Here is a 26,273-nt window from a genome sequence, read left to right as displayed (position 1 = left end):
CTAATTTATTAAAAACATTCATCCTTGGCCTATCATATTAATTGCCAGTATTTGTTGGTTTTGCTTGTTTTTTGATCACTTAATTTGTTTTTTATCCCTTTTTTTTCAGATAGTAAAATTTTGACACAAATGAGCATATGATTTTCTTTATCTTCTACAGTTTTAAACTGAGAACAAATGTTTGTTTTGTATAAATAAGATACCTTTGCATTTACTATTTCTTCTCATTTTATTTACATTTTAACACATCTCGATTCATCTAAAACTTATCCTAGTAAGTATTGTCATTGAAAGAAACCATCATTTTTTTCAATCATAGCATTGTAGCACTGTCCTCCTGCTGTTCATCCATTTGCTTGAGCAGGAACCAGTAACATCTTACACAAAATTGTGAGACTTGTTGTCACTGGTTTTGGCCTATCGAATACGTCATGGGGAGCTTGCCAGGCTTTTGCTATGTGGACGAGATACTCTGGGTAGCTTGCCGGGCATTGAAATCGGAATCAGGGTTGGCCTTCTGCAAGGCAAATGCCCTACCCGTTGTGCTGTAAACGTTATATAAAATATACTAGTAATACCGAGTGCTGTTTCTTTAACAGTGCAATAAAAATGATTATTTAGTAATTTTCTTGATTTATTAATGAAATATGTAAGCACTGGAATATAATGGGAGTATTTTTCTAACACAGGCATCTGTTATAACTGTCTTGTAGGATTCCATCTCCCTAGCCTGCTTCATTCTTCCTCTCTCTCTAACCAATCCGGTCTTTTTCTTGGGAATCTGACATCCTGATTGGCTAGCCTCTACCTTTCAACTGCCTACTTTATGACATCATTCTCCCACCAAGTAAACCAACAACTGGTAGAATCTTGGGGTTCCCATGCAGTTGTTTGTAAACAAATTTGAAACATCATGGTAAGTGACCAGTGACCAATGACCAATCACCAGTGAGCAGTCATCTGTACTGAACAATTGTGGTCTTAAGCTGCTTCAGTGTTCAGAGGTAATCTCGTACCATCTCCATTTCTCGTCTACCTTTCATCGGTATTTTCTCCTCTCTCAGCATGTCAGGTAAAGAATATTACTTTTCAAAGCTTTTCATTAGATTTATCATCCCTAAACTTAGCAGCCAAGTGAAAACATCATGTAGTAATGAAAGAAAATATTCAAGTAGAATTTTATAAGCCACATTTTAGTTTGACTTTGACATTTGATTTGTTATTTTAGACATTGGCTTTCTTTTTCTCACATACAAAGTGTTTTTTCTCGTTGATTACATTATATTTTAGACATACTTACGAGCGCAAATACATGTATATATGTAAATGAGTGTTGATACTCTGTGTTTCTTTTTCCTTTGCATAGTGAATTTTACATGATGTCTATTGAAAAAAAGTAAAACAGAGACTTTTTTTTTACAGACTCAGAAAATAGAAACAGAAAATAGAAAATAGAAACCAATATGATATGTGGGGGAATAAAATAGGAAAGAAAGAAAGAAAGAAAGAAAGAAAGAAAGAAAGAAAGAAAGAAAGAAAGAAAATGGATGGTGATTATCAAGGAATGGGAAAAAGTTTGGAGAGAATATTGAAGACAACCAAAGATTTAAAATAAAAAACAAAGAATATATATTAAATATGCTGAGATAAACACACTGAGAGCAATTCAAAGCAATTTACTTCAATAAATTCCAGGACTAGAATGTACACTATTGTTTGAGTAGGGTACCAGAGGGAAAACCAGTTTATCAGAAAGCCATCCTTGGTGGCTTTTTTCCGTTATTATATCTTAGAATATAGTACCTGGTACTTGACAATTTGGAATATAAACATGCTTCAGAAATGATGCTTCCCATAAATAGCTAATAGTGGTTATCTACGGGGGTGGAAGAAACAGAATCTTCAATGGTTTTATTACGTTCTGGTTTTTAAGTACATGGATGCGCTGCCATTTAAATAAAAAATAAATGATATATTCTATCTTGAATCAGGATATTTGATTCATTTGTGTGGTTAGTAGGTTCCTGGTTAAAGCTTCTTGTCATCTTTACAAATATTATTTTACGTGATTTTGTTTCCTAACATGAGAGTATTTGGAAAATAGTCAATTTCTGTTTTTAGATCCTAAGAGGAAATAGAAAAATCAAGTCTCATATGTCTAATTACACATTTTTGTCCTATTTGCGAATTCTGAGTTTTCCTATACTAAAGATATTTTATTGGATTTTGGTGCTTATTCATTAAACATTGAGAAGAACGTTTTCCTGGTTGATAAAGATAATTCTAATCCTAGGGGTGAAAGCAAATTTACAATATTTTGTGATCATTTTTTAAATGGTCTTTTCTGTTTCTTGTGTGATCAAGTGAAATCCTATGCTATGTTTATCACGTGTTGTTTGCTTGTTAATATTCAGAGCTATTGATGAGATTAATTTTTTGTACTTATGAAGTTTCTTTCTGTATTTTACTCATTTGAAACATTTCTTGTCTATGAAATACAATCACGTTTATTCCTATTTTCTTTTTTTATGTAGTTACTGGTAAATATTTTCTCTTTAATGGACTCATAAAGTGTGCACTCAAAAATCACCTACTATTCAATTTTTTGGCTAGCAGTTTTTTCTAAAATAGAATAATGTCTTCATATTGCATATATGGAACAATTTATTAATAACCTTATTGGCCTGTTTTATTTGATTTTGTTATGGACCACATCCACCATTATTCAGGGCTTACTCTTGGGTCTGCTCTCAATAACTTACTATACTATGCTGCTTGCTACATAGCCCAAATTTCATTAATGTCTATATACATGTTTTTCAGTTCTGTGATATATATTTTTCAGGATGTTTTCTTTACACTTACTCCTATGTAAATCATATGAAATAGAAAAATTATATTCAAGTATGCATTATTATTCTTAGAGTTATTAGTAACTACATTGTAGATAAACAACATAAGACACCGAATGTAAATAAAGTTTTCCTTCCAAAAAACATTTCTTGGGAAAAACTCAAGTAGTCATTTTTGAAGTCGATTAAAACTCAGGGTAACCTTCAATGCATCAACAAGATTAAGTCGTATGTGAACCATAAGTAACAGATACTCATTGTACAAGTCAAATGGAAACCTGATGATTGCAATGGTAATAGTTGTAAAGACTCCAATGCTATATTAATGTAAGGTATATTCCTTCCGGTTTCTGGCCTTGTAGTGATCATGCAGAGTCCTGGCAAGAAGTCCACATGCTTTAGGTTGCCTAACCTGGAAATTCTTAAGGGCCAGAGAGAGAAAGTACTGGAGGGGATAAGTCACTTGCCTTGTACACAGCCAATCAAGTTGAATCTCTGTCATGGCATACACTCTACTGAATGTTCTAAGGGGTCACTCCAGAGTGTAGAGCCAGGAAGAGCCCAAGATCACTGTCAGTTATTGGTCCAAACTCTACACCACCCCACGACCAATAAAATTATTGGAATATAGGAAATCTCTTTGCCATCTCTGGGTCTCAGTTTCTTCTTGTCCAGAGAATGTTTCCCATTATCTTAGACTTCCTAGTTTGAAAAAGCTTCCATTCTAGGAAATAGCATAGGACTCAATAGGAGAGCAAGCTACAGGCATTTCTAGGGTAAGGAGAAACTATCTTTAAGCAAGAAATCCAGGTTTAGATAAGACCCACTGGTTCTTCTATAGTTCTCTGTTCACAATGGGAGCACGATACCAAATACACAAAGTGCCAAAATGTTCCAGGCTTTGAATAACCCTAAGTTGTTGGAATTTGGGAAACTCAGATGACTGTTCGTACTAGAAGCATCTCAATGGCTTAAATTTTAAGTTAATATTGTTCCTCTCAGCGTTGAAGGAGATTATTAGTCTCACAGATTTTTTTCATCACCCTCTTGGTTCTTACAGAAAGTTATCAAAATCTGTCTGTATTTGGAACTGTACATACTCTGCAGTTTTCCCTTCCTGTGGTGAATGATACAGCTTCCCTAACAGGAAGTGTTTGCAACTACTCCAGAGTATCTGCTCCAGTGGGTAGTTCTGCTTGGCTCCTGCCCTCATCCTCTGGCACCTGTTTCCAACCACTGATGGGTAGTGCCTAGCTTTACGAACATTTCAGCACAACAGTTCTATCTGGAGTGTTTCACCAGAGTCATATATCCACCTCAGCTGCTTCCTTCCAAATTGTTTTGGAATGTGATATTGCAGGAAGTGCTGAAGAGAAGTCTTCCATGGAAGATTTTTCTGTGACTGTCCTTGACCAAGACTCTGCTGTCTCTTCCATGTCTATGTCAGCTCGCTATGAGAAAATCCTAGATACCAACAACATGGTGTCTGTGTACCCATCACTTTCTGCCAGTCTTGTTGAGAGAACACCATCTCAGGTTCCACATCAGAGTAAAAGCCTGTCACTTCCATTCCAGGAAGGAAGCCAGGTGTATTACTATCATCAAGGCACTCTGGGAACTCTCCTTTCTGGCCTGCAGTCCTATGACTCCATGTCATACACAGGACAAAAGGGCTCTGCCCCCCAAACTTACAGCAACTCATCGCGAGAAATGGTTACGGTTCTGAAGGAGGTTCAGCCCCCAAATAACCAAACACCAGCCTCCTTTTCTGGAATCGACTTCTCTCTGTCTACTCAACCCAACACAGAATCGAGTTATCAAGGTAGGTAAAACTAAGAGAAGGGAAAAAAATCAATAATTGAGGTCAAAAAAGAGGAAAACTGTCCATAGACAGGTGGTATTTAAGTTAAATACACTGAGATTATTAAGTTTATGAAATGAACTTGAAAGAAATCAGTTCATGTTTAATCCTCTCACTCTTTTTACAGCATGTTATTTTCACACTCAACGTAAGAGCTCCTAAAGGAGATTGGAAGATATGATAGTATAATGGACATCTAGGTTTCATGTAATGAAACTTCGGGAGCACACAAAAGAATACCACATTTTTCCCTAGTTTTTCCATTTGTTAAAAATTTTTATAAGTGATACATCATGAGGTACAGTCGTAGACTTACAAATTTTTGTGCTTATGTTTCAGTTATACAATGTTCAAGTACCCATCCCTCCACCAGTGCCCATTCTCCACCACGACGGATCCCAGTTTCCCTCCCATCTCCTATACCCACCATCCTACCCAGCCTCTGTGGTAGGGAATGCCACATTTTTCACTGTTCTAGTTCAGCAGTCCTCCAAAATAACCACAATAAAATAAAATACATGTCTTAAACTAATATTTTTGTATGTTCTCGAGACATTTCAAAACTCTTATTGTGATAGTATCACTTTAACTTTCCCTTCCGTGAATGAGCAACAAGGTTCTGAATACACTTGGGTTTCGGTTCTCCTGTCTTAAGTCATCAAACCTAGAATCTGTACTTCAGCACAAATTTCATGATAAAGTGGTGCTTCATTCTAACTCCTATTCCATGATATCAACTTCCTATTATATTTTCAAGAAAGCAAATGAATTGAGACTAGACTACTTTACAATGCTAAGCTCTGGATCGATAGCACAGCGGTAGGGCGTTTGCCTTGCACGCAGCCAACATGGCTGACCCAAGTTCGATTTCTCCACCCCTCTCAGAGAGCCCAGCAAGCTACCGAAAGTATCTCGCCCGCACAGCAAAGCCTGGCAAACTCCCCGTAATGTATTTGATATACCAAATACAGTATGGAACTTAATAGTTTAAAAATATCTATTTTTTTTTAAAAAAAGCTTTTGTTTGGATCAGGTTGAATCTGGGTCATAGCCCGTACTGCTCAGGGAATATTCATGGGTCTGTGCTACGGATCACTGCTGAATGTGCTTAGGAGAACATACGTGATACTAAAGATCAAACTGAGGTCAGCTGTGCATAGGGCCAGTGCCTTATGAAATGTACTATCACTCTGTCCTAGGTCTCTTATTTTCAAGTGCAATATATACAGAAACTCTTTCAAATACAAAGAAAACCAAAAATCAACAACACCACATGGCAAACAGTAAGAACTACAACATTTACCTCCACTTCTAGCACAGGGCCTTGTCCATTATCCTTAGAATAGCCAGTAACAATGCCTTGCCTATTTCTGGTAGGTGCACTGTCCTGGAGAACTGATCCACAAAATTGAGTCAGGGGATTGGGAGGAGGGATTTTGGGGGTTTGGGAGAGAGGAAGAGGTTAATTTTTGAGAGAATGAGTAGTGTTATGTTGGAATTACGTTTATAAGAAACCATTATTAATCGAATTATAAATCATAGAATATATATGTTTTAGACGTTTGTCTGTCTCATTTTATTCCTTTAATTTGTTTTCTCTATATGTCCCATATGCATGAACTTGTATGATGCCTATCTTTCTATGCCTGATTTATGTCACTAAACATAATACCCTCATGTTATCAATTTTTCTACAAATAATAACATTTCACATCATACAACTGAGTAGTATTTCATTGCTTTACTACCTTTCATTCTCAAAATTTGCGGTTTAAAAGAAACAAATATTGGTTTTAACAAAACTCTGGTTTTTTAAATTTTTAGTTCAATGAAGCAAAATAGATTTTTCAAACAACACTTAGAAACTTGTGACAGAGTTGTAGTGTGAAAAGTAATATATGTTCAAGAGAGAAGACTCATTTAACAAAGCAAGCAAAGAGAGACATAGAGAAAGGAAGCACGGTATTTCCTCAAGGGAGAACACAAGCTTGAGAATCAAGCCGACTCTAGTAGTTTAGGAATAAGAACTTGGAGTGGTATGAACTTAACTTGTGCACTTTAGGGGAGAACCTGAGTGAAACTATTAGAAGCAGTTTCAGGAGCATCATAGACTGGAGTCTTCAATTGGAGTGAGGAGGGTAGAGAGTTCTTTTGGAAGATCTGGACTTTGGAGAATAGTAATATTATACCATTAATGATAGTAGCTTTCCGTGGGATTCCAAAAAAATTTTAAACTGTGTTGTCAGAAATGATAACATTCTTAGGTATTTGGATTTCCTGTGGAAACTACTGGAAAGTTGAGTTTATGCTCTGGTTGCCTCCGCCTGAAACAAGGTCAACAAGTCATGAATGAAAAATTGCAAGTTACAAGGATCAAGGATTCTGATCCCATTGGAAGACTAGCTTTTGGGTGTACAGTTTTTACTGATGGACTGATGTAGATTGTGATCCAGGAATATGTAACAGAAAGGAGGTTGTGAAAGGTATCCTCAGAAGTTGAAGCCTCTGAGAAAGAATTCATTTATGCCAACTTATGGGTTATCAATGCTTGCTCATGGCTGCTACCATTATAACATGCCATTCAATGGTTCTGTGGTTTCAATTTACTGTGTCAATGTAAAGATGAAGTTTCTAAATGGAAGGTAGAAATCTGAGGCCCTCAAGATGATGAATTATGGGGAGGGGGGAGCTAGAGCAATAGTACAGCAGGTAGGGCATTTGCCTTGCACACGGCCTACCCAGGTTAGATTCCCAGCATCCTGTATGGTCCCCCCAAGCACCGTGAGGAGTAATTCCTGAGTACAGAGCCAGGAGTAACCCCTGTGCATCGCCAGGTGTGACCCATAAATGCAAAAAAAAAAAAAGATGATTCCTTACCTTTAGATACTTTGAAGTCAAGTAGAAACAGTCAGAAAGCTCCCCAGAAAATGCTTCTCCAGGGTCGAAAACATCATCACCTGTAGCGTGAGAGCATACAGAAAATAAGGTGTCCATTTTATGTCAAGTTAAAGCAAGTCAGACATGATCTTGGAAAGTTTGTCAAATGAGAGCATGGATATAGGAAGAATAAGGTGCCAGCTGAATCTTAGAGGTAAAATATACAAAGGTCAACAAGTAGGAGGTACAGTGGCGACCAGGTCTACTAAGAAAAGCATTTTTTAAAAAAGAAAATGCAATGAAACATCAAATAAGACCTTTTTAAATGTTTAAGAACAGGGATATAACTCAGTGATAGAACATTTGCCTTCCATTGTATAATGATCTGCGTTTGATCCTTAGCACTGCAACGAGCATTATTTTTAATTTTTAATTTCTTTCTTTCTTGCTTGCTTGTTTGCTGTTTTGTTTTTTGGGTCTCACCTGGCAAAGTATAGGGGTTATTTTTAGCTTTTAAGAAAAGTTATAATTTTACATTTTTACCTGTGGTTTAAAAGGAAATCTAAAATATTTTAGAGTAAATATATGTGAAGAAGAATAAAAGTCACAGGAATTATTTAGTATATTTAATGATACAGCAGTCAGAATTTTGAGGTTAATTTTATGGGTATTGCATAAATAATTTTTCTCCATTATGTGGGCTGTCTTTTTATCATGGTCACCATTTTTTCTGAGTTGCTGAAATTTCTTAGTTTAATGTAGTCTCATTTGTTTATCTTCACTTCCTCTTCCTTGGTCAATGGTGTTTCATTCTAAAAGTTTCCCTTAGCTTTAATGTCATGGAGGGATCTTCCCACATTTTTCTCCATATATCTTAAGAATTCAGGTATGATATTGAGGTCTTTAATTCATTTGATCTGACTTTGTTCCTGGCACTATAAATAGGTCTGACTTCATCTTTTTTGCATGTTACTGTCCAGTTTGCCCAGCACCAGTTGCTGAAGAGACTTCCTTGCTCAACTTCATAGTTCTTGAGCCTTTATGAATGATTAGGTAATAATAATCTGAGGGTCAGCGTCAGGATATTTGACGACATTCCATTGATCTGAGCCCTGTCTTTATCTGAATACCATGCTTTTTTGATTACTACGACTTTGTCCTAGGATTTGAAGTTGGGGAAGGTGATCCCATCTTCTTTTTCGAAAGATTGGTTTAGCTATTCATGGGAGTTTATTGTTGTTTATGAATTTCAAGAATTTTTAATCTGTTTCTTTGAAAAATGTTATTGGTATACTTATATGAAGCGCATTGAATCTTAATAGCGCTTTGGGGTGTATTGCTATTTTGACAGTGTTAATCCTCTCAATCCATGAGCATGGGATGTGATTCCAGTTCCTCATATCCTCTTTTATTTCTTGAAGTGGTGTTTGTAGGGTTTTTTTTTTTGGTATAGATCCTTAACCTTCTTAGCTGTTTCTAATATACTTGATTTTCTGATGTATTATTGTGAATGGGATTGTTCTTCTCCTATCTCTTTTTTCTCTTTCATTATTAGTATACCGGAAAGCCATGGACTAATGGATATTGATTTAGCAAATAGTAAAAGCTTGAGTTTTTCCTTTTTTATCTGGATGCCCTTGATATCTTTTTCTTACCAAATCATATGGCAAGTACTTCAAGTACTATGTTGAATAGGAGTGGTGAGAGTCGGTAACTTGGTTTGTGCCTGATTGTATTTTGGGATTCTAGCTCATTGATTTCTGACCCAAGCCTTTAGTTTTTCCCCGTTGAGAATAATGCTTGCTGTGGGTTTGTGATAGTTTGCTTTGACTATATTGAGGAAAGTACTTTCAACTCCCATTTTGTTGAGAGTTTTTCATCATGAATGGGTGCTGGATCTCATCAAATGCTTTATCTACATCTATTGATATGATCATATGACTTTTATCTTTATTTTATTGAGATGGTGTATTCTGTTGATTGACTTGAGAATGTTAAGTCATCCTTGCATCCCAAGATAAACCTACTTGGTCTTAGTGTGTGATCATTTGTTGAGTTTCTGGATTTTCTTTGCTGTTATTTTCTTAAGGATCTTTGCATCTGTATTTATCAAGGAAATATCTGTAATTATCTTTTTTTTGTGGTTTCTCTGTCTGATCTGAGTACCAGGATGAACTTTGCCTCATAGAAACTGTTTGGTAGTATTTTTGTTTCTTTAACTTCCTGGAAAATCTTAAAAAATGTTGGCATCAGGTCCTCTTTAAAGGTTTGAAATATTTCATTAGTGAATCCATTTGGGCCTGGGCTCCTGTTTTAGGGGATACTTTTTATTATCATTTCAATTTGCTTGGTAGTGATAAAGGTAAAAGGTAAAGGCCCTCCCTTTGTTCATCGATTTGCTCGAGCGGGCCCAGTAACGTCTCCATTGGAGACTTTTTTGTTACTGTGTTTGGCATATCACATACGTCACGGGGAGCTTGCCAGGCTCTGCCCTGCGGGAGAGATACTCTCTCGGTAGCTTGCCGGGCTCTCGAGAGGGGCGGAGGAATTGAATTCGGGTCGGACATGTTGGCTGCGTGCAAGGCAAACACCCTACCGCTGTGCTATCATATTCGAAATCTTCTTGGTTCAGCCTTGGGAGGTAATTGGAATCCAGTAATTTATCCATTTATTCAAGATTCTCTCATTTCCTGCTGTAAAGATTCTCAAAATAATCACTGATGATCCTCTGGATTTCTGTAGTTTCTATTATGATGTCCCCCTTTGCATTTCTGATTCGTTTATTAGGATTCGTTCTCTTTGATTATTTGTGAGTCTTGCTTATGGTTTATTGATCTTATTTATTTTCTCAAAGAACCATGTCTTGCTTTTTGTTGGTCTTCTGGATTGTATTTTGGGATTCTAGCTCATTGATTTTTGCTCCAGGGTTTATTATTTCCTTCCTCCTGCCTAGCTTGGACTCCTTTAATTGGTCATTTTCCAAAATCTTGAACTGTAAGTTATTTTTGTAGGCCCTTTCTCTCTTCCTGATGAATTTCGCAGAGCTAAAAACGTTTCTCTTAACACTGCTTTTGCTGTGCCCCACAAGTTCTGGTAGCTCCTCATTCTCATTTGTTTCTGGAATCTTTTTATTTCCTCTTTGATTTCTATTCTAAGCCAATGGTTGTTCACTACTTCCCTCAAATAAAATATTTTCTTGCTGAGTTTTTGTCTGTTTAATATATTGAGAAGTGAGAAAGTACTTTCAAATCTCCATCTAGTATTGTGTTGCTATCAATGTTTTTCTTTAAGTCTGTTAGAACTTGTTTTTACATATTTTGCTGGTCTGTCATTAGGAGCATATACATTGAGGAGGGTGAGTTTTTTCTGATGTACAGATACCATGATCATTAAGAAATGACCTACACTGTCTCTTATAACCTTTAGCCTGAAGTCCATGTGGTCTGATACTAGTATGGCCACTCCAGATATTTGGAGGTGTTCTTTACTCGAAGAATTGGTTTCCCAGCCTTTGAATTTGAGCCCATGTGTTCTTTGATTATTCAGATGTGTTTCTTGCAGGCAGCAGAATGTTGGGTTCAGTTTTCTAATTCATCCTGCCATCCTCTGCCTTTGAATTGCTGCATTTAGTCCATTGACATTGAGAGAGATCATTGTGATGGGGATTTGTGCTAACTTTATGTCGAAATTTGGAGTACTTGTGGGGCTTGTCTTAGATTAATGTAGCCCTGTTAATTCTTCTTGCAACAAAAATGTGGAACACTTTACAAGTTTGCATGTCATCTCTGTTCAAGGACCATGCTAATCTCTGTATCATTTCAATTTTAGTACATGTGTTGCCAAACTGAGTATGAGTTGTTTTTTTTCCCTATTTTTCTCTTCTGATTTTTTTGAGTGTTGTCCTTACTCACTCCTATGGCTGAGGGTGATTCCTAATCAAGGTAGGTATTTCAAAGCAGCTTGAAGCTATAGATTTAGAACCTTAATGTCCCAGAAGAAAAAGTATGGTTTTTACCATATTCTCTTTTACCATACCCAGGGCGTCAGCTGTGCACATTATTTCTTTTGGAAGATGGTGAATCAGTCTTGTTTAATGCCCTTCCCTGAAACCTTCATTAAGACCATTAAAATAGAGCCTTTTGCTGTTCTCACCTCGGTCCTGTGTACATCTCCAGAAAAAGGTGGATGGCATTGTCTGCACTTTGACCACCTTGAATGTAAGTAGGATTTTTCTCCTGAAGGAAGAGGTGAGAAGCATATTGATGATTTAATTCCACCTTATTACAAGTTCAACTTGAACGGAAGGTGAGATTCATGAGGCTCCTGCAAAGAACAGAAAAAAGGGTCTCAGTGAAGTATAATGGCCAACAAACATTAACAAAACAGATGTCTCAAAGTAACCTGTGTGCATCTTCGTGTGTATAGTGAGTTTTTTATCTACTCATAGTGATTCTCTGTCGTTCCACATGGGCAAAGCACACCTGTAATTAAAAATCGAGTTCTCTGAGCAGAGGGGGTTTTCTTAGGTCATTGAAGAAGTGTATAATAATTTATTGCTAAGCATATACAGCAGTTTGAATGATGTGTACTTTTCGATCTAAAATTAATTCCAAATATGTCTAAAATGACAGTCTCCTGACCCCGCATCTGGCTTTCCTCACTGAGGGCCCTTTGCCCTTGTTGGTGAGGTTCCCTCACCACCCCAAGCAGAGCTCCGGCAGCTGCAGACCTCTGCAACCAGACATAGGTACGCTTTAGACCACTCTCCCCAAGCTTGAAGGAGCCTCATGCATGAAGGAACTGGCAGAGGATCCCAGGTGTGCGGGACCCGGGGCGGAGACATCCAAGGCTGCTCGGATCAAGACTGGGACTCCTCATCCAGATCCCTCATCTTCCAGTAGCTAAGTGTTACACCCACGAACTGCCCTTGGAGCCATGTAGTCCCATGAATGGCCAAGATCCAGAGACTGGATCTTGTTGATAATTCAACAACTCTTTTTGTCCAGTTCTCTTTCTTGGAGAACCTGGCAGGTTACCGAGAGTATCTTGCCCACATGGCAGAGTCTGGCAAGCTCCCCGTGGTGAATTCTACATGGCAAAACCCACTAACAATAATGGATCTCATTTCCCTGACCGTGAAAGAGCCTCCAATGTGGCACTTGCTAAAATCTCAGGGCTAGGACGAATGGAGATGTTACTGGTGCCTGCTCATGGAAATCATTCTCTACCACCAATGAACCCAGTATTCCTCCCAACATGCCCCCCACCCTGCTTCTGTGGCAGGGCATTCTATTTGGTTCTCTGGGGCCATGGACAAGCCAGAGAGCTGCTCATGGTGGGCAACTCATGGTCTTGGCGGGGCAGGAAGAATGGGCTGTTTCTACCCCCCACCCCCATCCCACGAGGCTGTAGTAGCCCTGTCACCGCTAGCTCATACCTGGCTATCCAATAGTCTCTGAGGTGATTGCCATTGTGCTGCCAGGGGAGATAAAGGCAGAAGGGACAAACACCCTTTCCCACCTGGTGTAGAATGGTGACATAGTTTAATGCATAGTTCAGCCACATTTCGGCCAAAAGCCGCTGGGTTCCGAATTGGGTCCATCTGCCTCTGGGGCCATGGTGGTTCTGGAGAGCCACTTGTGGGGGTCAAATTGTGGACTCGGTGGGGGAGAAAGAATGGGTCTATGGTCTACTCTTGCATGAATCTCCCAACTCAACTGGGTCCTCCAAACACCCTTTACTTGGTATTCTGTTCTCTGTCTGAGCTGCCTTTACCCCCAGCATGTGATGCCGGCTTCCAAGGCCTGGAGCAAACCTCCTAGTCCTTATCACTCTATTCTTGGGTATTAATCTCCCATTCTGTTACTTTATATTCCACGATGAGTACAATCTTTCTATGTCTGTCCCTCGCTTTCTGACTCATTTCACTTTCTATATTGATCCACTTTCATTCAAATTTTATGACTTCTTTTTTTCTAAAAGCTTCATAGTATGCCACTGTGTAGATAAATAAACTATCATTAACCAGTCATCTGTTCTTGGACACTAGGGATTTTTTTCCCCCAGATTATGGTTATTGTGAACAGTGCAGCAATGAACATACAAGTGCAGATGTCATTTCGGCTGTACTTTTTTGCCTCTCCAGGCTATCTTCCCAGGAATGATATTGCTGGGTTAAATGGGAGCTCAATTTCTAGTTTTCGGAGAACCATTCATACTGTTTTCCAAAATGGCTGAACCTGTCCGCATTCGCACCAGCAGTGAAGGAGAGTCCCTTTTTCCCCACATCCACGGCAACACCAGTAGCTTTTGTTCTTTTGGATGTGGGCCAGTTTCCGTGGTGTGAGGTGATAATCTCATTGTAGTTTTGACCTGCATTTCCCTGATGATTTGTGATGATGAGCATTTTTCATGTGCCTTTTGGCCATTCGGTATCTTCTTTGAGAAAGTTTCTGTTAATTTCATCACCCCATTTTCTGATGGCATTGGACGATTTCTTCTTGTACAGTTCAACCAGTGCCTTGTATATATTTGATATGAACACCTTATTACATAGGTATTGGGTGAATATCCTTTCCCATTCTGTAGATTGTCTTTGTATTCTGGTCACTGTTTCTTTTGAGGTGCAGAAGGTTCTTAATTTAAGATAGTCCCCTTTGTTTATCTGTGTTTCCAATTTTTTGGCAGTGGTGTGTTATCTTTGAAGATACCTTTAGCTTCAATGTTGTGGACGGTTTTGCTGACCTTGTCTTCAATGTACCTGATGAATTCTGTTCTGATGTTGAGGTCTTTGACCCATTTTAATATGACTTTTGTGCATGCAGTTAGGTAGAGGTCTGAGCCCATTTTTTTGCATGTAGCAGTCCAGTTTTTCCAGCACCATTTGCTAAAGAGGCATTTCTTGCTGCACTTCACATTTCCTGCTCCCTTATCAAAGATTATTTGAACATATATTTGAAGGTGTGTGTCAGTATATTCAATCCTGTTCCATTGGTAGGCGGCTCTGCCTTTGTTCCAGTACCATGCAGTTTTAACTATTATCGCTTTGTAGTAGAGTTTGAGGTTGGGGAAGCTGAGGCCTCCCATCGTCGTTTTCCCAAGAAATGCTTTAGCTATTCGAGGGCGTTTGTTGTTACATATGAATTTCAGGAGCGCTTGATCAATTTCTTTGACGAATGTTATGTGTAACTTTATAGGGATCACATTGAATTTGTACAATGCTTTGGGGAGTATTGCCATTTTGACAATGTTAATTCTCCCAATCCATGAGCAGGAGGTGTTTTCATTTCCTCGTTTCCTCTTATTTCCTGTTGTATAGGTCCTTTCCCTCCTTAGTTAAGCTGATGCCGAGATGTTTGATTTTCTGAGGCATGATTGTGAATGGGATTGCTTTCTTCATGTCACTTTCTTCTCTCTCATTATTTGCATATAGAAAAGCCATAGACTTTTGGGTAATGATTTTATAGCCTGCAACTTTACTATATAAGTTGTTTCTAGGAGTTTTTTGGTAGAGGTTTTAGAATTCTCTAAATATAATATCACATCTTCTGTGAATAGTGAGAGCCTGATTTCTACATTTCCTACATGAATGCCTTTAATATTTTTTTTATCTGACTGCTATTGCAAGTACTTCCAGTACTATATTCACAGAAGTGCCCAAATGAATATTTTTCTTTTTGGGTTTCACCAAGCGATGCTCAGAAGTTACTCCTGGTTCATGCACTCTGGAATTTCTCCTGGCAGTACTCGAGGGACCATATGGGATGCTGGGAATCGAACCAAGGTTGGCTGCGTGCAAGGCAAACGCCCTATCCCCTGTGCTATTGCTCCAGCCCCAAAAATGAATTTTTACTTAACACTTTCTATCTGTAAATTTCTATGCTAAGAACAGTGGTATAAACGGTGATATCTGAGTAATTTAAAAGTAAACTATGAAGACAGATAATATAAAGAATTTCTTTGTATTAATTTCTAAAATGTATAGCTTTTATTAAATATATTAAGAATGAATGAGAGGTCTTGATTATACCATGAATATTATTTCCCTGTTAGAAGTTACCCTTCTAAAATGCAATAAAATGACACATTTTGAAAATGTTTATTATTCATTAATTCAGTGAATATTTGTTAGTCTGGGGGTTCAGTGCCTCCAAGAAGTCAACCTGAACCCTCAAGGTTAGTGCATCTACAGTCTGATGGTGCCTTCATGCTGCCTGATAACCCCAGATTTCCACTGTGCCTCTAGCTGGATCCCAACACCTCAGGAGTAAGTTTCCCGAGAAATTAAACTCCGAAAAGATATGTGGGAGCCATGTTAACAAACCACCCCTGGCTCAGCTAAACAAGCTAATGTATTGGTCTTGCTTCAGAGACCCATAAATAAATCCATCTCAGGATGGATTTCACTGAAATATAGGTAAAGGTAAAGGCCCTCCCATTGATCGTCGATTTGCTCAAGCGGGCCCAGTAACGTCTCCATTGGAGACTTTTGTTGTTACTGTGGGCTGGAGCGATAGCACAGCGGTAGGGCGTTCGCCTTACAAGCGGCCAACGTGGCCAACCCGAGTTCGATTCCTCCGCCTCTCTCGGAGAGCCCATTAAGCTATCGAGAGTATTCGATATGCCAAACACTGAAATATGACAGCTGAAAATTCGGATATGCGGGTTTTGTGACTGAAATCTCCAGGCTTTCTCTGAGTCAGGGTGGGCAGCCCACTCTCACTGCCCTGTACTTATGGAAACCTCAGCATAAGTGAGGCTCAAAGCGGCTCCAGCCTTAACTTCCTGATAAAAATACTAAATTCCAGGACTGAAGCGATAGCACAGTGGGTAGGGTGTTTACCTTGCTTGCAGCCGACCCGGGTTGGAATCCCAGCATCCAATATGGTCCCCTGAGGTCCACCAGGAGTAATTCCTTAGTGCAGAGCCAGGAGTAAGTCCTGAGCATTGCCGGGTGTGACCCCCCAATAAAAATACTAAATTCCTTGAACAAACATGATGAAATCTTAGTAACTGTATGAGAACCATAATGCACAAAATGAAAAGGAGACAGAGAGAAAGAATTAAAGAGCCTGCCATAGAGACAGGCTGGGAGTGGGGGTAGGGTGTTGGGGGATGTTGTAGGGAACCAGGGACATTGGTGGTTGGAAATGTACAATAGTGGAGGGAAGCATGTTGGATCGTTGTATGACTGGAAGCAAATTATGAATAGCTTTGCAATGGTAAATCTCACAGATATTCAATAAAAATTTAAAAATATATATCCTTCATTGGTATCTCAGACTACTGGTAGAACTTTAAAACCCAGCATATCTATTTTTGTTTTCTCAGTAGTAAAAAAACACGTTACTCACCTGTGTGCCAATAGCTTGAAGAATGCTAAATCCAAAGATATATCAATGACTGTCTTTGGCAAGAATACTGTAATTGCAGGTATGTTATGTTTTAGAATCAGTTCATGCACAAGAAATCAAGAGGAGCAAGTGGCAAAGAGCATCAATGTTGAATGGATAATGTTTGAGGAGCTTTCAAGGGAGACAGAAAGATTTGGCATGAGAAGAGGGAAGAAACAGAAGAGTGAAGTACTAATAAGTATCATGAGAAAAATGCAAGGGAGGACACTTCCTGGCAAGTGTCACACTCTGTTGAGCTTTTGGTGAGGATAAGTATTAGAAAGTATCTTTCCCATTTAGTGGTAAAAAGGTAACTTTGATGGGTGTATTTAAAATTTACTTTAACAATTAGAATTACTAAGAGATACACAATTACAAAGTTGCTCATAATTGAGTTTTAGTCATCTAATGTTCTAGAACCTTTCCAGTATATTGGGGGTATTTTTGAAGGAATATCCCTGGTGCGAAGACTTGGGCATCTGAATCTTAACACATTTCACCAAATATATGATCTGTACTCACATGATTTACACTGTCTCCCCTGCTCTTTGATTTATGTTTTCATGCAATATTTCCTTGTGAACCTCACCTCAAGTGAGGGTCCCTATTTAAAACAAATACATATTTCTGGGGAATTATATATTTTTGGTTGCTGGGAGAGTTTCTAAAGCAATGCTCAGGAGGTGTGGGGGCCCCACAGACAATTCTCAGAAAACGTGGCCATGGTGTTTGGTATCCTCCGAGGCTATAGGCCTTTGATAATCTGGCAATCAGGTGGTGCTGGGAGTCAAATTTAGTGAATGTGAGACAAGTTCCATAAGCACTACACTATCTCCTGCGGCCCTGGGTATAAGATTGATGTCAGCATTCTGAGGTCCTCCCTTTTGTCAGAAAGCAGAAACTTGTGCAGGAGAAAGTGGAAGAGACCTTAGGGTTTAGCTAGGTTGACTGAGTAGATGGTGGTAGTATTAAGATTGGAACATAAAGTAAAAATAAAACAAGAGAAAGATCTAACAATAGTAAAGAGGGCTTTAGTACTCAAAAAGTTTAGAAACAGGCACATGGCAAGTAGTTTTAAAAAGCATCCAGGAGATAATATAGTATTGTGAGTGAACCAATCTACTCTATGGATACATCTCATCCTTGAAATGGAAAAGGACAATGTATTACAGTTAAAAATTTACAAATAAGATATATACGTCTATTTCTGCTGTGTTACTATGCTTTACCAAGTATTATTCTAATTTTATATTTACTTTAATGATTAAAACAGTATTTGCCAACATTAAACTTTTAATGAAATGTTTTATTAAAATTTTTTTTAAAAAAATTTATTAAAAATGTTTTACTAAAATGTTATTTAAAAAAGAAACATATGGGCCAAAGAGGTAGTGCAGTATGCAGAGGGTGTTTACTTTGTATGCAGATAATTTGAGTTCAATCCCCTGAACCCTGAGCCTGCCAGAAGTAATCTCTGGATAGAAAGTCAGAAGTGAGCCCGGAACTCATACGGGTGCGCTCCCTTCCCGAAAAAAAGGAAGAAAAGTAAAACATATAACTGATTCTTGAGTAGCATAGAGGTTAAGGGTGCTAATTCCTATATAATTTTTGAAAGCCCCAAATTTAATGTATAGTCTGCTATTCACCAAGCCCCGCATCTTTTCCCCCTGAACTCGACACCCTCCACAGGGGGACACCTTCTCCAGACACCTAGAGCAGCTCCATGGGACTGTCCATCACCTAATCAGCCCCTCCCCTCCAGGTGGGTAGGGGGAGCATAAGCCAGCTTCACTGCTCCTCACGCCCAGCCCTGCGCATTTTCCTGCAGAACTGGACACCCTCCATCAGGGGACACCTGCAGCAGCTCCATGGGATTTTCCATCGCCCCTCCTACATTCCAGGATCCTGGGTGGGAGTGAACCTGCGATCAGACAGGGGCATGTCCGCCATGTAGGGGGAGTGGCCTCCCAGAAGTGGGCGTGGCCACCTCCTGGGTGGGCAGCCACAGTTATATTTCCCAATCTGGGCACTCAGGACTTTCATCCCTCACTTTGACGCCTAGTACTGGCTAAGAATATCTGACCACCTCTACTAGAATTAAACAACATCCCACTCGCCTACTCCATTTCTAATAAACGACCAGTATGAAATGTGATGTACAAGCACAAATGTAAAAAGTACCTCCTCCAAAGCTTCACTCAATGTCAGTTTTAAAACAAAGAATAAGACCTGATTGAGAAGAAGGTCGGAATCTAGAATGGGAGAAGGTTGGCTACCATCGACAAACCTTATCCAAAATCCTTTCCCATGGTAAGAGGGAACAGTACCTGTGATTTCAGGAGTCTACCTCTACGTTACCATAACAACATGAAGAAACAGCGCAAATCTCTACCACAAGGAGAATATGAAGAAAAGAATCCCGAATCCTTAACCGAGGTTGTCCACAATTGCGCTCTCTTTGATAAGGAATTCCAGTATAAAATGCGGAGGGTGTTCAAGGATCTACTCAAAGAATCAATGGAAGAGATATCCAAAGACTAAAAGAAGAAATGAAAGAAACAATGGAACAGATAGTCAAGTAAATACAGGAAGAAAAGAGAACAGAATTTAAGAAAAGCTACAAAAAGGAGAGTCACAAATAAAGGATTCAGTGGATGAAATTAAAAAGACAGTAAGTGCCCTTAACAATAGGACAAGTGCAGCTGAAGAGAGGATCAGCAAGCTTGAAGATGAGCAACAGAAATCCCATCGGGAACAACAAGCAATAGGTAAAGACCTCAAAATGGCTCTAAGGAGAATCAAAGACCTAGGGGATGACGCCAAGAGGAACAACATTAGAATCATTGGAGTACCAGAAGGACAGGGAGAAAACCCCAATGAAAAAAGCTAGATTCAAAGAAATCATTGCTGAAAAGTCCCCAGAGTTAAGGAAAGCACACATCCAGATCAAAGGAGCCAGAAGGGTACCAGCTAAAGGAGACCCCAGAAAAAACACTCCAAGGCATATCATAGTCAGAACGATGGATGCTGTGGACAGAGACACAATATTACAAGCAGCAAGGTCAAAGAAGGAAATTACATACAAAGGAGCACCCATTAGATTCACAGCTGACCTATCAGTGGAAACACTCTAAGCCCGAAGGAAATGGTGGGATATAGTGAAAAAATTCAATGAAATGAACGCCTCACCGAGAATACTCTATCCAACTAAACTCTTACTCAAATTCGATGGAACAATACACCACTTTTTAGATAAACACAAGCTCAGGAACTTCATATACTCCAAACCAAATCTAAAAGTAGGACTAAAGGGGCTCCTATAAGATAAGGAAAACACGTGTAAACACAATCAACTCCTACAGGAAGATGGCACAAAACCCCATGACAATAATCTCCCTTAATGTCAATGGTCTAAATGCAACAACCAAGAGACACAGAGTGGAAAAATGGATCCAGAAACAGAACCCAACATTCTGCTGTCTACAAGAAACTCATCTGAACAATCAGAGCAAACACAGACTCAAAGTGAAAGGATGGAAAACAATCCTGCAAACAAACAGTTCCCTCACAAAAGCTGGGGTGGCCACACTAGTATCCGACAACATTAATTTCAGGCTGAAAAAGATTAGAAGGGACAGCGAAGGCCACTTTCTCTTCATCAAGTGATACATACAACAGGAAGAAATCATACTCTTAAATGTATACGTACCTAATGAAGGAACAGCTAGATATTTAAAACAACTGCTAACAAAATTTAAAGAGGACAGTGCTAGCAACACAAGAGTGGATGGAGACTTCAACATCGCCTTATCACCTCTGGATAGATCAACAAGAATAAAACTCAGCAAGGAAAAATTGACTTTGAATTAAGAAATAGAAGAGAAAGGACTTATAGACCTATACAGGGCTTTACATTCCCCAAAAAGAGAATACACATTCTTCTCCAGTGCCCATGGAACATTTTCCAAAATATACTATGTGCTAGGTCACAAAACATACCTCAATAGAATCAGGAAGATAGAAAGAGTATCAACAATTTTTTCAGACCATGATGCACTGAGGATAGATGTGAATCACACACAGACACGAACACCTGAAAACTAAACAAGTCACTGCTGAACAATGAGTGGGTCAGGAAGCACGTCTAGGAAGAAATCAAAAGATACCTAGAAACAAATGAGAATGAAGACACGAACTACCAGAACTTATGGGATGCAGCTAAAGCCCTATTAAGGGGAAAATTTATAGCTCTGTAAGCATATCTAAGGACGGAAGAAAGGATGCACATAAGCAACTTGACTTCATAGCTCAAGATCTTAGAAAAGGATCAAGAGTAGGAGCCTAAATCGGGCAGAAGGAAAGAGATCATAAAACTTAGAGCAGAAATCAATACATGGAAACCTAAGAAACAATCCGAAAGATCAATGAAACCAAGAGCTGGCTCTTCGAGAAAATAAACAAGATAGATAAACCACTAGCAACACTCACAAAGAAACAGAGAGAGAGAACACTAATAAACCGAAGCAGAAATAAAAATGGCGATATCACAACGGAAACCAAAGAAAGTCAAAAGATCATCAGAGTCTACTTTGAAAGTCTGTATGCCAAGAAAAAAGAGAAGTTAGAAGAAATGTACAAATTCCTGGATTCCTATAATCTCCCAAAGCTGAGTCAAGAAGATATAGAATACCTGAATACACCTAGTCACATCAAGGAAATAGAAACTGTAATTAAAATTCTTCCCCAAAACAAAACCCCAGGTCCAGATGGATTCACTACCAAATTTTTCCAAACATCTTAAGAGGATCTACTGCCAGTCCTTCTCAAACTTTTCCAGGAAATTGAAAAAACAGATACTCTCCCAAACAGTTTCTATGAAGCCCATATCTCTCTAATACAAAAGGGAAACAAAGACACCATGAGAAAAGAAAACTACAGGCCGATATCACTGATGAACATGGATGAGAAGATTCTGAACAAAATACTAGCAAATAGAATTCAACAACTCATCAAAAAGATCATACACCATGACCAAGTGGGATTCATCCCGGGGATGCAAGGATGGTTTAACAATCGGAAATCAATCAACATAATCCATCACATCAACAAAACAAAAGATAAAAATCATGTGATCATATCAATAGATGTAGAGAAAGCAATTGACAAGATCCAGCATTTTTTTTTGAAGAAAACCCTCGCCAAATTTGGGATAGAGGGAATTTTCTCCAATATAGTTAAAGCCAGCTACCACAAGCATACAGCAAGCATAATTCTTAATGGGGAAAAACTGAGAGCATTCCCCCTAAGATCAGGAACGAGATAAGTATTCCCACTCTCTCAACTGCTGTTCAACATAATACTGGAAATACTAGCAATAGCAAGTAGGCAAGAAAAAAAGATTAAGTCCATCCAAATAGGAAAGGAAGAAATCAAGTTCTCACTATTTGCAAGTGATATGATACTATACTTAGAGTACCCTAAAAACTCTACCAAGAAACTCCTAGAAATGATAAACTCGATAGTAAATTTACAGGTATAAAATAAATACCCAAAAGTCCATGGCTTTATTATGCACAAATAGTGAAAGAGAAGAAAATGACAAGATGAAAACAATCCCATTACAATTGTATGCCAGAAAATCAACTACCTAGGAATTAGTTTAACTAAGGAAGTAAAGGAACTATATAAAGAAAACTACAAAACGCTCCTTCTTTAAAATAAAAGAGGACGCGAGGAAATGGAAAAATATCCCCTATTCATGAATCAGGAGAATTAATATTGTCAAAATGGCAATACATCCCCAAGCACTGTACAAATTCAATGCGATCCTTATTAGGATACCCATGACATTCTTCAAAGAATTGGAGCAAACACTCCTGAAATTTATATGGAACAATAAGCCCCCAGGAATAGTTAAAGCAATTCTAGGGAAAAAGAAAATGTGAGGAATTAACCTCCCGAACCTCAAACTCTACTACAAGTAGTAATAATTAAAACAGCATTATACTGGAACAAAGGCAGAGCTGCAGACCTATGGAACAGGGTTGAATATACTGACATCTCCCCTCAAACATATGACCATCTAATCTTTGAGAAAGGGGCAAGAAATGTGAAGTGGAGTACGGAAAGTCTTTTTAACAAATGGTGCTTGCAAAACTGGACGACTACATGCAAACTACTGGGCTTCGATCCCTGCCTAACACAATGTAAAAAGTAAGATCCAAATGGATCAAAGACCTAAACATCATACCGGAACCCATTAGGTACATTGAAGACAAAGTTGGCAAAACCCTCCATGACATTGAAGCTAATGGTATCTTCAAGGATGTCATGTCATTGGCCAAGCAAGTGAAAACAGAGATAGACGAATGGGAATATTTAAACTAAGAAGCTTCTGCACCTTAAAAGAAACAATGACTAAAATACAGAGAGAGTCTACAGAATGGGAAAGGATATTCTCCAAATACACATCTGAAAAAGGGGGTGATATCAAGTATATACAAAGTACTGGTTGAACTCCACAAGAAGAAAACATCCAACCCCATCAAAAAGTGGAGCAACGAAATGAACAGACTTTCTCAAAGAAGAAATCCGAATGCCAAAAGACACATGAGAATATGCTCTACATCATTAATCATCAGGGAGATGCGGATCAAAACAACAATGAGATATCATTTCACACCACAGACACTGGCCAACATTCAAAAAAACAAAAGCAACCTGTGTTGACAGGATGTGGCGACAAAGGGACCCTCCTTCACTGCTCATGGTAATGCCGACTGGCTCAACCCTTTCGGAAAACAGTATGGATGATTCTCAAAACATTAGAAATTGAGCTCCCATTTGACCCAGCAATACCACTCCTGGGAATATACCTCGGAGAAGCAAAAAAGTAGAGTCGAAATGACACCTTCACTTATTTGTTCATTGGAGTACTATTTACAACAGGTAGAATATGGAAAAAAACCGAATGCCTGAGAACAGATGACTGGTTACAGAAACTTTGGTACATCTACACAATGGAGTACTATGTAGCAGTTCGAAAAAAATGAAGTCATGAAATTTACTTACAAGTGCTACTGCGTGGAAAATATTATGCTAAGCGAAATGAGTCAGAAAGAGAGGGACAGACATAGAAAGACTGCATTCAACTGGGTAACAAAATTAGAAAACTAAGAGAATAACACCAAGGATAGCTGTGATAAATATCAGGTTGTTCACTCCATGGCTTAGAGGCCATCCGCACACTCTAGGGGTAAAGGCAGCTCAGATAGAGAAGGGAGCACCAAACAAAGGGTTCTGAGAAGATCCACCCAGAATGAGAGATGCATGCTGACAGCAGTCTATAGACAGAACATGATTGCCACCCAAAGTCTCTCCTGCAGATCACAGCACCGAAAAGGAGAGATAGACGAAAAAGGACTGCGCTGCCACAAAGGCAGGGCAGGATGGGGGATGGGGGGTTGTGAGGGATACTGGGAGTGGTAGGGGTGGCGAATGGGCACTGGTGTTGGGGTGGGTACTCGATCATTGTATAACTGAAACACAAGCACACAACTTGTAAGTCCACAACTGTAACTCAAGGTGTTTAACTAATAAAACAAAATAAAACAAAAAACAAAACAAAACAAAATAAAACAAGAGAAATATCTATCAATAGCAAAGAGGACTGTAGTACTCAAAAAGTTTAGAAAGAGGAACATTGGCAAGTATTTTTAAATAGGCATCCAGGAGAGAATATAGCATTGTGAGTGAACAAATCTAATCTATGGATTCTTCTCATCCTCGAAATGGAAAATGACAATCTGTTACAGTTACAAATTTCAAAATAAGATATATACCATCTACTTTTTTGCTGCGTATTTATGCTTTGCCAAGTATTATTCTAATTTTTAAATTTACTTTAATGATTAAAACACTATTTCCATGCTTTAAACTAATTAAATGTTTTATTAAATATGTTTTTTAAAATTAATTAAAATGTTTTACTAACATGTCATTTTTTTCTGTTTACTATGCTTTTTTTTAAATGATGAAATATTTCTCACAGAGTAGTCACATATGGAACAGTTTTTTTTTATTATTTATTTTTTTTAATTTTTAGTGAAACAGCATGAGGTACAGTAGTAGATTTATAATTTTTTCTGCTTGGGTTTCGATTATAAAATGATCAAATACCCATCCCTCCACCAGTGCCCATTTTCCACCACCATGGATAATAATCCTCCCACACCCATCCCTCCCATCTTACCCTGCCTCTGTTGCAGGGCAATCCCTTCTGTTCTCTCTCTCCTTTTGAGTTTTGTGGTGTGCAAAAGAGGCTTTGAGTGGCAAACATGTTCAGTCCATAGTCTACTTTCAACATGCACATCCCCTCCTGGGAGGATCCTCCAAACACACTTTATTTGGTGCTCCCTTCTCTATCTGAGCTGCCCTTTCCCCTAGAATGCCTGGCTGGCCTCTAAGCTATGGAGTAATCCTCTGGTGTTGATCTCAGCTATTCATGGGTATTAATCTCATATTTTGTTTCTTTATATTCCCCAGATGAATGCAATATTTGTATGTCTATCCCTCTCTTTCTGACTCATTTCGCTTAGCATGATACTTTCCATGTTGTACCACTTGTATATAAATTTCATGACTGCATCTTTTCTAACAGCTACATAGTACTCCATTGTGTAGATGTACCGAAGTTTCTTTAACCACTCATCTGTTCTTGGGCATTCAGGTTTCTTCCAGGTTCTGGCTATTGTAAAGAGTGCTGCAATGAACAAACAAGTGCAGATATCATTTCGACTATACATTTTTGCCTCTCTGGGATATATATCCAGGAGTGGTATTGCTGGGTCAAATGGGAGCTCAATTTCTAATTTTTTGAGAATCGTCCATACTGTTTTCCAGAAAGGCTGAACGAGTCGACATTCCCACCAACAGTGAAGGAGTGTCCCTTTCTCGCCACATCCGCGCCAGCATCAGTTTCTTTGTTGTTTTGAATGTGGGCCAGTCTCTGAGGTGTGAGATGGTATCTCATTGTGGTTTTTATCTGCATCTCCCTGATAATTAATGATGTAGAACATTTTCTCATGTGCTTTTTTGCCATTTGGATTTCTTCTTTGAGAAAGTTTCTTTTCATTTCATTGCCCCAATTTTTGATGGGGTTGTATGTTTTCATCTTGTAGAGTTCAACCAGTATTTTATATATCCTTGATATCAACCCCTTGTCAGATGTGTGATGGGCGAATATCCTTTCCAATTCTGTAGACTGTCTTTATATTTTGGTCACTGTTTCTT

At 38.6% G+C, this 26,273-nt stretch overlaps 1 pseudogene; it reads right to left on the bottom strand.

Moving 5' to 3' along the window:
- Positions 1–11,338: 11,338 nt before the first annotated feature.
- On the bottom strand, positions 11,339–11,435 carry LOC130036946 (uncharacterized; annotated as a pseudogene).
- Between the last annotated feature and the right edge of the window lie 14,838 nt (positions 11,436–26,273).

Source organism: Sorex fumeus, unplaced genomic scaffold (assembly GCF_029834395.1).
Source record: "Sorex fumeus unplaced genomic scaffold, SorFum_2.1 ptg000070l, whole genome shotgun sequence".
Taxonomy (NCBI): Eukaryota; Metazoa; Chordata; class Mammalia; order Eulipotyphla; family Soricidae; genus Sorex; species Sorex fumeus.
The sequence above is the reverse complement of the archived record's forward strand: the minus strand, read 5'-3'. Positions and strand labels throughout refer to the sequence as shown.